This window comes from Macrobrachium nipponense, chromosome 39 (assembly GCF_015104395.2).
Source record: "Macrobrachium nipponense isolate FS-2020 chromosome 39, ASM1510439v2, whole genome shotgun sequence".
NCBI lineage: Eukaryota > Metazoa > Arthropoda > Malacostraca > Decapoda > Palaemonidae > Macrobrachium > Macrobrachium nipponense.
Window position 1 is genome coordinate 47,184,522 of NC_061099.1, and position 12,500 is coordinate 47,197,021.

Sequence of the window (12,500 nt, forward strand, 5' to 3'; positions counted from 1 at the left end):
GTGTGCGTGTGTGTGTATTGTTACGAAGTGCCAAGTATCTGGTTACTACACTTACTATTCATTAACTGATACCTCACAAAAGCCAGACACCTGAACCCTCATCACAGGTATTAAACGACTGAATACTCTAAAGGCAACAGTGATCCCTTAACAACTTACCAGTATTGCAGAAAATCAGACTAAGTTCATCAAGACAGGTGTGAGGTAATCTTGTAAGTAATTAAATTAATCAAAGGGCATCACTCCATCAGCAACTTTAAAAGTCTAAGTATTTCCCTGATTTCAGAAGTTTAAGTACTTCTCTGGTTCTAAGTCACTTCAAGTTAATTAAAGGAAAACAGATTAATCACCACTCTATATTTCTAACTAACTTAAATATAATCATAATTAAATGCAAATATACTGGTGTAAAATAAAGAAAACACTTATAAAAAATTTAAATACAAAAATTTATTATTAAACTCCAAATTTATAAGTGAAATTCACAATATCAGGGAAAATTACTGTTACTTGAAAACAAAGTAAAGTTTAATTAATTCTTGAATCAAATTAAGTAAAATTAAATAAAAATTAATTTATCACAAAATTCAAGAAAATTAATTCAATCAAAATTCAAAAGTGTTAGGCAATAATTGAAAATTTGAAATTAATTCACAAGTGCTAAACAACAATAAAACTTGAAAAGAATTCTAAGTAAATGCAAATTAATTCACAAGTGTTAAATTTAATTAAATGTGCAATGATTAAGCAATGAAAATAACTAAGTCAATTAAATTGTGAATGCAAATGAAAATATAAAATAAAAAGGCACACTTCAATAAGAAAATGAACAAATCCACAAAAAATGAAACAAACACAAAACACAAAAATTTGCAATGTGTAAAAGTGTAAATCTTTTCACTCAAAACATTGTAACCATCAGTTTTTACCAAAACCTTCGTAAGCCATCTGTTATTAGTTATTAGTTTTAACCACTGTTCCTATCCGTTATTAGTTAACCACTGTTCCTATCCGTTATTAGTTTTTAGATATTAGTTTTTAAATAGTAGATTGATAGTTGATAGTAGATTTAGATATTAGCTGCAGCTAATAAAAATATAACACACTTTACCTTTTTGGTATACCAATTTCTTTCTTTCTTGCTGCAAAACCAGGCACCGTTACAAAACAATGTTTGTTCAGATTCCACAAAAAATCACTAAATAACACAAAATAAACTCTAAGAAATATCAAATCTGAAATTTACAAATTACGAGTGACCATTCAATGAGTACGCAATCGTTACGTTACTTTAAAAATCAAAAGTGCTATGCGATGGAGAGAGAGAGAGAGAGAGAGAAGAGAGAGAGAGAGAGAGAGAGATGTGAACGGTTTGAGAATCTATGCCCAAATGAAAAAATTTCTCCCTTTACGGAAGCTGGACAGGGGAGACACAAAACGTTTTTGGCAAAATGCTTCCAGAAGCTTCAAAATCTTACGCAACTCCACATACAAAATGTGTAACCTGCACGTGGCTTTGACAAAGACATACATGACGTATGAGTCCAGTCTATTAAAAAAAAAAGACACTTACCCGACTCGATCGACCGAAGCAGAAGCCCCTTATCTTACTTGATGACAGATTCCCAAAACACATTGAAGATTCGAGCTCGCTTATCAAACGTGTTGACAGATTAGGAATGCAAACGGATCTCGGAGTTCCTCTTAACTCACAATGCTGACATTACAGAGAAACCATTGTAGTTTCAAATGGACAAAGAAAATCTCTCTCTTTCTACATTCTACGTTATATATATTTTTTTACATTATGTTATGTGAAATCTGAACACACATTTAAAACATCCTATCTCTAAGCTATCAAGGAATCTGAAAAAATGTTGCACAATTCTACATAACATTTTGTACAGTCTAAGAGGGAATATATGCATTTTGAAAGTAGCAATATATAATAGTATATATATATATACATACATACTTATACATCATATATATATATATATATATATATATATATATATATATATATATATATATATATATGTATATATATACATATATGCACACACACCTCATTTACCCGAAAAGTTTTTTGTCATTACCGTTCATTATTATTATTATTATAATTATTATTATTATTTTATTATTATTTTTTTTTTTTTTTTTTTTTTTCCCTCTATCACAGTCCTCCAATTCGACTGGGTGGTATTTATAGTGTGGGGTTCCGGGTTGCATCCTGCCTCCTTAGGAGTCAATCACTTTTCTTACTATGTGTGCCGTTTCTAGGATCACACTCTTCTGCATGAGTCCTGGAGCTACTTCAGCCTCTAGTTTTACTAGATTCCTTTTCAGGGATCTTGGGATCGTGCCTAGTGCTCCTATGATTATGGGTACGATTTCCACTGGCATATCCCATATCCTTCTTATTTATATTTTCAGATCTTGATACTTATCCATTTTTTCCCTCTCTTTCTCTTCAACTCTGGTGTCCCAAGGTATTGCGACATCAATGAGTGATACTTTCTTCTTGACTTTGTCAATCAACGTCACGTCTGGTCTGTTTGCACATATCACCCTATCCGTTCTGATACCATAGTCCCAGAGGATCTTTGCCTGATCGTTTTCTATCACTCCCTCAGGTTGGTGCTCGTACCACTTATTACTGCAAGGTAGCTGATGTTTCTTGCACAGGCTCCAGTGGAGGGCTTTTGCCACTGAATCATGCCTCTTTTTGTACTGGTTCTGTGCAAGTGCCAGACATTCGCTTGCTATGTGGTTTATGGTTTCATTTTTCGTATTGCACTTCCTACATATGGGAGAGATGTTATTTTCGTCTATCGTTCTTTGAACATATCTGGTTCTTAGGGCCTGATCTTGTGCCGCTGTTATCATTCCTTCAGTTTCCTCCTTTAGCTCTCCCCTCTGTAGCCATTGCCATGTGTCATCGCTGGCTAGTTCTTTAGTCTGTCTCATGTATTGTCCGTGCATTGGTTTGTTGTGCCAGTCCTCTGTTCTGTCTGTCATTCTCCTGTCTCTGTATATTTTTGGGTCTTCGTCTACTTTTATTAGTGCTTCTTCCCATGCACTCTTTAGCCACTCGTCTTCACTGGTTTTCAGATATTGCCCCAATGCTCTGTTCTCGATATTGACACAGTCCTCTATACTTAGTAGTCCTCTCCCTCCTTCCTTTCGTGTTATGTATAGTCTGTCTGTATTTGCTCTTGGGTGTAGTGCTTTGTGTATTGTCATATGTTTCCTGGTTTTCTGATCTATGCTGCGGAGTTCTGCTTTCGTCCATTCCACTATTCCTGCGCTGTATCGATTACTGGCACTGCCATGTGTTATGGCTTTTGGATCATATTTCCGGCGTTGAGTTTTGACTTGAGTATCGCCTTGAGTCTCTGCATATATTCTTTCCTGATCGTGTCCTTCATCTCTTGGTGTTTTATATCCCCTCCTTCCATTATTCCCAGGTATTTGTATCCTGTCTCATCTATGTGTTTGATGTTGGTCCCATCTGGTAGCTTTATCCCTTCAGTTCTCGTTACTTTGCCTTTTTGTATGTTGACTAAGGCGCATTTTTCTATTCCAAACTCCATCCTGATGTCCCCAGATACAATCCTTACAGTCTGGATTAGGGTATCTATTTCCTTGATGCTCTTACCATACAGCTTGATGTCGTCCATGAACATCAGATGGTTGATTCTGTTGCCTCTTTTCTTGAGTTGGTACCCGGCATCCATCTTCTGTAGTACTTTTGTCATGGGAATCATGGCTACTACGAAGAGTAGTGGGGAGAGTGAGTCGCCCTGGAAGATCCCTCTCCTGATATTAACCTCTGCTAGTCTTATTCCAGAGCTTGTAAGTATTGTATTCCAGTTGTGCATTGTATTTTTGAGGAAGCTGATGGTGTTTTCCTCTGCCCCATATATTTTCAGGCATTCTATTAGCATGTGTGTGGTATCATGTCGAAGGCTTTCTTATAGTCTATCCATGCCATGCTTAGATTGGTTTTCCTTCTCCTACTGTTCTTCATTACCATTTTGTCTATTATTGATTATTATTATTATTATTATTATTATTATATTATTATCATATATAATACACACACATAAATATAATATATATATATATAAATCTATATATATATATATATATATATATATATACTATATATATATATATATATATATATATATATATATATATATATATCCATTCAGGAAATCGCAGACAACCACATCAGAAGAAAAATTTATTAGAGACGTTTCGCACATACAATGTGCATCTTCAGTCTGTTGTGATAAAAAACACATACATTTTAGCATTCAATAATAGCAGGATTCTTAATATAGTAAAAAGACTAAAATTAACTTAAAATTGACATAAAGGACTAAAAATTGACAAGTAAAACTAAAAAGTAAAAAGTACAAATAAAAAACAAATACCAAGGCGCAACCAACCGTTAGTTGAGAAGGAAGGAGGTAGAATGACTAGACTTGGGCAAGAAGTTAAAACGTTGACTATGCCAGATAAAGAGGAGAGATGAAACTCCACTATTCAACGAGGGAACAAGACGTTTAATATATAATGACTCTAGAGTGGTTATGTAATCAGAGTCTTTAACCGAGCCTAAAATAGAGAAGTGTTGATTCTTCACCTCTATCTTGCAATTGATTGCGTGGTTTTTTATGTTTGAGTGTTCAGGCCTACTTAATTTTTGACCGGTCCTAAAACTAAAGCCCATGTGACTGCAGTATCTCATCTGCAGCAGCCTCCTAGTCGATCCAACGTAAATTCCGTAACATCCCGGGCACGTAAATTTGTATACCACGCTGGATCGCATGAACTGCTGCAGACGATCTTTGAAGCAGAAAAAAGAGCCTATTTTGCATGGGTTGTTAGATATAAGTTTTATATTTAGACAGGGAATTCACTTTCTATGATTCTAGTTTAGGTGTTGTGAAAAAATTTGCTATTGTATATATATGGTATGGAGGCATACATTAGTTTCTTTGGTACGCCTATCATTGGAATGGGTGGTTTAAAATGCAAAGTTAAAAGTTTGTTAACAATATTAAAAAATACATTCTTAGGGTACGAGTTTCGTTGGAAGATATTAGATAAAAATTCAATTTCTTTATGAAAGATATCCCAGTTTGATGAACCAGAGTGGAGATTGCATTAAGCTTAAAACTCTTTTGACAAGAACTATAAAAATTATTAGAAAGTCCCGTATATATTTTCTTTCTAAAAACTGAAGTGTTAAAAATTGACTGATCCCTAGTTATGCAGATATCAAGAAACGGTAATGAATTACCGTTTTCGAGTTCCACAGTAAAATTAATGTTAGGGTGTTTCAAATTAATAAACTGTAAAAATTGTAAAGCTTGCCATTCGTATCTAAAAAGGGCGAAGGTATCGTCCACGTACCCTCTGTAAAACAATATATATATGTGTGTGTGTGTGTGTGTGTGTGTATGCTTGTGTATTGTGTGTATGTCTGTGGGTTTCTGAAAGTTTCTTAAAATATGAAATGCATAAATATGAGGTAGGTAAACGGAGTAAGCACGTTACATAGATTACTATTTTTCCAATCAGATATTAGTGAGAAGAAAGCTGACAGAATGGTAACCACGGATAATAAAGTATTTACTAAAAGTCTTTTCTTTCAAAGTGAATTCTGGTGTGTCCGTTTCGGTACAATCCCAACATTTGTAAGAAATCCAATAACTCATATCTAACTTTACAGTGCAGTGGGCAGAGAATCATCCCCCCCCCCCCCCCCTCTCTCTCTCTCTCTCTCTCTCTCTCTCTCTCTCTCTCTCTCTCTCTCTCTCTCTCTAGTCCATGGTCAGGGATATATAAATTCAATTTTGTTTTCTCGCTACAACTGCTGAGAAATTGGTAGTAATGGAATATGAATTGAGAGGGATGTTAAAAAGGCTGACTTTCTTTTTTTCTTCTTCGTTTTACTCCAGTGAACAGAAAGGCGTTTGTTAGTCTTAATATAATAAACTACAGCCCTATAGAAAATATGTAAAGAAAATCTTAGCTCTGTGTAGATTCTCCCACCAGCCAGTAGGCTTTCAACTAAACAAAGACAGTATAACGTAGTATACCGTGCTATGGTGTCAGTTTCCTAAATGCTGAATGAGAGATTATATAATGCCATTATAATCAACGCCCAGGTCCATACCACTATTAAAATTTTACCCTACAGACGCTAGAAACTTTTGGAGCATTAATTATTACTTTTAGAAAATGGATTCATTAACTGGTGGCATTACTTATATAACAAACATAATCGTACTAAAGGAAAAGAAAAAACTAATTTGTATGAGTTTCACTTGTCAGTGTTTTTCTTTCCTCAGAAATATATTTCCAGTTTCAAAATAATACTTTCGACATTGGTAGTAGAACAAAACACGAAGTATATTGATACCGCTAAGTATGTTCGGTTTCACATTATATTCATGTTGCGGCGCTTGTTCATATTGTGAATACATTCATATCACCGTGTATGTTCATGCTCAGAGTATACCAAGTACCTTATTTTAGGAGGGATTTGCTTGAACGGCAAACCACTGATGTTATATACTTTCTGTAAAAATAATAAATGCGTTGCAAGCTTTCTCTGCCTGTTTGTTTGTTTCTATATGGTGTTTTTACGTTGCATGGAACCCGTGGTTATTCAGCAACGGGACCAACGGCTTTACGTGACTTCCGAACCACGTCGATAGTGAATTTCTATCACCAGAAATACACATCTGTCACCCCTCGATGGAACGCCCGGGATCAAACTCGCGGGCACCGAGATGGCAGGCCAACACCATACCGACCACGCCACTGAGGCCCTCTGCCTGTGTGAGTACGTTTGTACATCCGTGCAGAGTGATAAATTTAATTAACATCAACATAAGCGAGGCCAGACAGCTTTCGAAATCCAAATGATTTAAAGAAATGGGCCTGAAACTGAATTTTGTAGACACCAGTAAAATAAATACGCATTGAGCTCAAAAGTTATATTTATTTTTTTATACCCTTTTTAAATTCCGGGAGAGAACGAGAAAAATAACAAATTCAATTAACTTTCACCGCTCAGAACAAATAATTAATTTTTAAAGAGGAAACGAATATACGCTAATAAAATGTGAGTAAAATATCCTTTTCAAATAAAGGGTATTGATATTCAGTCTTTTGCCCTTGTAATTTATATAAAATGATTTTTCCAGCAGTTCGACATATTGAAAATTTTACTTTTTACAAAATTATTTAACTTCGTTTTGGATAGATTTGAACTCCTATGTCAAAATACCGGAGCACTCGACCTCCGTTTGAAGTGAAGCCGAGATATTGATGCATCACTGGACATTTGGCATTCTGAGCAGAACGGAAGACTGTAGGCGTTGCATGACAGATGGTATTCACCAGAGGACAGAAGAGAGAATACATCCAGTCTACCCGGAAAATGAATGCCAAAGGTCTTCGTAAACTCAAAGGGATGTTTTTTTAACCCCAACTGCTACAGGATAAGCCGACATGGAGATTATACCATGCTTATTCAAGCTCAGGAATTTTAGGAGTTTCTTTAAAGGACTCTGACTGTATCATGAGTGTAAGGCATTCACATTCATGGTGTAACCTACTCGTCCCCTTGGAAAGTAGATAAAATGAAACTGGGATACATAGATATATATGCTATTCACCACAAGAGAAAATCTTTCAGAGGAGGTTTGATGCCAAAAGACAATTCTCATTAGGAAACATAAATGTATCAACTGATACTCTTGAAATATATATTATATTAAAAGAGTAGCAAAATTAAGATATGTTAAAAGAGCTAAATTATTTATCTAATCTATTTTTTATTAAATACTATAAATATTATGACCATAGGTTCACGAACCATCATAAATTTGAGTATAACAATGGCTGTACTCGGACATTCGGAAAAACAACGCCTACTGACCCCAGGAAGTAACAACAGAGACAGTACACTCAAAGGCCCCGTCCACATATTTTGTCTTGGAGATTCATAACCGTTACTATATATCTCAGATTTATAAGCTGAAACTGCTGGAAACACACGATGCAATAAAGCACGAAGACTAAAGAGATACTGCAAATTTTAGACGGCAGTAACATTTCGTGTAATCAGTGTTTATGGCCATAAACTTAAAAAACCAATATGAATAGCCTTGCACAAATCGCCAACACATTTTTGCCTGTCATTAAATCTATGAGTTTAGTAGTTTTCCCAGTTTCCTCAGGGAAATTTCTGAGTCGAGTTCCCATGGAATATTTCTTTTTTTAATATATTGTAAGGAAAATTTTCTTGAACTATTGTATTACAATTCTGAACAAGTTGATTGAAGAGGCGACTGAGGAAAATGCCAAATCATAAATTTTGAGAAAAAGAAATTGTAACAAATCTACACAAAAGAGTAAATATGTATTAATTATAGACTTTGCGACATCTTCTAGAATTGCAAGTAACAGAGAACACCTTTACATCGTTAGCTCCGTTTTCTAGAGGAATTTATTGAATGATACATTCATGATGATCATAACATATTTGCAATTTATTTCTTAATGAAACCTCAACTATTTTTTCTTTTGGATTCCCTCACTTCAAATGGGTATTTCATATTTCTTGTATCATCGTCAAGCTGTGCATCTTTCTAATTCAAAAGGTATGAACGTTGAATTGTTAAAACGATCATCCTAAAGAATCTTTATTTGACAAAAGACGAGTTAATCACATTTGTCTGAAAGCACGGGAACATACTGCTGTCAAATAAATAAAAAAAAGATGACTCATTAAGAAGATAATGAGCGTGATGATAAACTATGAAAGAAATATTTAGTAGGATAACTATCAGGAGATTTTCGCTCTGTGGAAATACGAAAAAAGAAAGTAGAACGTAAAAACCAGAAAAGATCATATACCTATAAAAATGATTAACTAGTTATCTTGATACAGAGACAAGTGGAATAACCTAGAAAGGGGAAAGAGGAAGAAAACGACCAATTACACATTTCTCGGAAGGTCCTTTGTAACAAGAGCTTTTATGCTTCGCACCGCAAGGCGTTGCCATCCAACGCTTTACGTAGCGTTACATAACGATATTCGAGAACTGAAAAGGAATTCTCGCACCATGGCTCGAACCCCATCTACCAAGATACTGAAGGGACATGAAATCCTGTGCATTAGTAAAGCCAAAGACATACATATATGCTCAAGCTCACACGTTTCATATGATACACATAAGCATTTACGTATAACTATCGAAAAATGTGTCCAGTTTTAAAGATAAATTTTGGCCTTCATTCCGGAACTAGCTCAAAGGATCCTGACCAGCTTCCTTGCGTCAAAAGCGAAAAACTGTATTAAAACAAGAGATGCACAGTAATACACAACACAAAAACAAACAAACAAACAAACAAACAAACAAACAAAACACACACACATTGTATTATAATGTCTATATTATATATATTATAATATAGTATAGTATATTATTATATATATATATATAGTATATATAATATATATATATATATGTGTGTGTGTGTGTGTGTGTGTGTGGGTGTTGTTTGTGGGTGGAATATATACTTAAAGCTGATATAAATTATTCATTTAAGAAGTCCAACATTTTATGAAGAAGTCCTTTTGAATAGTAGTTTCCTCTCTCTCTCTCTCTCTCTCTCTCTCTCTCTCTCTCTCTCTCTCTCTCATCTCTCTCCAATTTGGGAAGTCCAAGACTTAATAACAGTTGCCACTTCTCCTCGGGTCGAGTGACTGTCCGTCGGACCAGAAGGTCTTATCGAGGGAGTAAGAAGATGAGATGAAAAGGAGAACGGGAAAGAGGAGACAGAAAGACAAAGGAACAACAGGCACGAAAAGGATGAAGGAGGAAATGCGACTCAGAGGATGAGGATGTGCGAAGCAATGCAGTTGGGAGGTTGTGTATTAAAGGACAGGTAAGAGACTTGAATTCTCTATTAAAGGACAGGTAAGCGGCACTGAATTGTTCTATTACAGGGACATGTAAGGAACTTGAAATTTCTATTAAAGGACAGGTAAGGGAACTTGAATTGTTATTAAGGACAGGTAAGGAAACTATGAAATTTCGATTAAAAGGACAGGTAAGGAGCTTGAAGTGCTATTATAAAGGACAGGTAAGGACTTGAATTGTCTATTAAAGCAAAGGTAAAGGGAACTTTGAATTGTCTATTAAAGGAGGTAACAGAAGTAGGAAGGGCTTTGAATTGTCTAGGTTAAAAGGACAGGTAAGGAACTGTTGAATTGTCTATTAAAGGACAGGTAAGGGACTTGAATTGTCTATTAAGACAGGTAGGACTTGAAATTTTCTATTAAAAGACAGGGTAAGGAAGCTTGAATTGTCTATTAAAGGAGGTAAGGGGACTTTAATTGCCCTAATTAAAGGACAGGTAAAGAAACTTGAATTTGTCTAGTTAAAAGGAAAGGTAAGGGACTTGAAATTGGTTATTAAAGGACAGGTAAGGAGCTTGAATTGTCTATTAAAGGACAGGTAAGGAACTTGAATTGTCTATTAAAGGACAGGTAAGGAGCTTGAATTGTCTATTAAAGGACAGGTAAGGAACTTGAATTGTCTATTAAAGGACAGGTAAGGGACTTGAATTGTCTATTAAAGGACAGGTAAGGAGCTTGAATTGTCTATTAAAGGAGGTAAGGGACTTGAATTGTCTATTAAAGGACCGGTAAGGACTTTGAAATTGTCTATTTAAAGAACAAGGTAAGGAGCTTGAATTGTTCTAATTAAAGGACAGGTAAGGAAGCTTGAATTGTCTATAAAGGAGGTTTAAGGACTTGAAATTTCTATTAAAGGACAGGTAAGAAGCCTGAATTTGTCCCTATTAAAAGGACAGGTAAGGAACTTTGAATTGTCTATAAAGGACAGGTAAGGAGCTTGAATTGTCTATTAAAGGACAGGTAAGGGACTTGAATTCTCTATTAAAGGACAGGTAAGGGACTTGAATTGTCTATTAAAGGACAGGTAAGGGAACTTGAAAATGTCCTATTAAAGGAGGTAAGGGAACTTGAATTGTCTATTAAAGGACAGGTAAGGGACTTCGAATTCTCTATTAAAGGACAGGTAAGGGACTCGAATTCTCTATTAAAGGACAGGTAAGGGACTTGAATTCTCTATTAAAGGACAGGTAAGGGACTTGAATTGTCTATTAAAGGGTAGGTAAGAGACTTGAATTGTCTATTAAAGGGTAGGTAAGGGACTTGAATTGTCTACGGAAGCAAAGGCTGGAACGACTGAAGGGATTGTTGAGAAAACACATTTTGAATGTATTGAAGATGAATACAACTTCAAAAGGAAGAAAACGAGGCTGCTGCGATGAACTTTTTACAGCACATGAAATATTTAAGGTCCGGAAAATGTGGAGAGATATACTACCTAGAAGTAACCAGTAGGGCGTTCTAAAGACGACAACTCGCGAATCTTCCAGTTAAAGCAGTGTTTAAAGTGTGGTCGGCGTCGTGGAATGTTCCAAAGGGTCCTCAGGATAATGTGAAGAGGAAGCGTTGCTGTTAAGTTCACTAAAATTTGTTTGTGAGCAAAATTTCAAAATTGATAATGGAGGAGGCATTCCTGTTAAGATCACTAAAATTTTTGTGCAAAATTGATAATGTTGTGAAAGTTATTTTAAGTAAAATGTAAACATTTATATTGAAGATAAGCCATTAATAAATAATTCAGTAGCAATTTCTGTACTATATATTATACCCTGACAACACTTTTAAACCTAAGAGGGAAATTATCATAATAAGGGGTTCGGTACATGAGTCATTTTGATAAAATGGGTCCGCTGCACAAGAATGCTTAAGAAACACCGAGTTAAAAGCATCAAAAGGTTAACATCATTTAAAACCTGCATTTTTTATATTCTAAAAATGAATATTATATGGGATGGAATGTAAAAATGTAAGGTTTTATCTGCCAAAAGAAATTTTCTTTCATCTTCAATACTTTTGGAGATATAATCATTTGAAGAGCGTTAGGGCCGTGCCGAGCCGTGCTGGGCCGCCAGAAATGAGCCCGTTTCCAGTAAGACTTCGTTTCGCTCGTAACAAAGGTTAGCACTTAAGAATGGAATGTCCAGAGAATATTGAGAAGGTCTGATCATGAAGAATGAGTGAGTTTCAGTAGGTTCGTCGAGTCTAAAAAATTGAGAATTGGTGGAGGAAAGCCTTGGCGGAACACCTTAAGGGGTACAGCCAACTAACTGTCTTGAAAAGGATGCTGGAAAGGTAGGCCTTTAATATGTAGGAAATATGAGGGATTATGCAGACGGGTTATTTCTATTATTCAGAAAATAAAAGATGCATGACTGCAGTTGTGACAATTATGGTATCGTCATCTGGACTCACACCCATGAAAAACGATTTAACGTCTATTTATTTTTATCATCCCCTCTTTCCTTGAGAGGTCAATGGCCCCAAG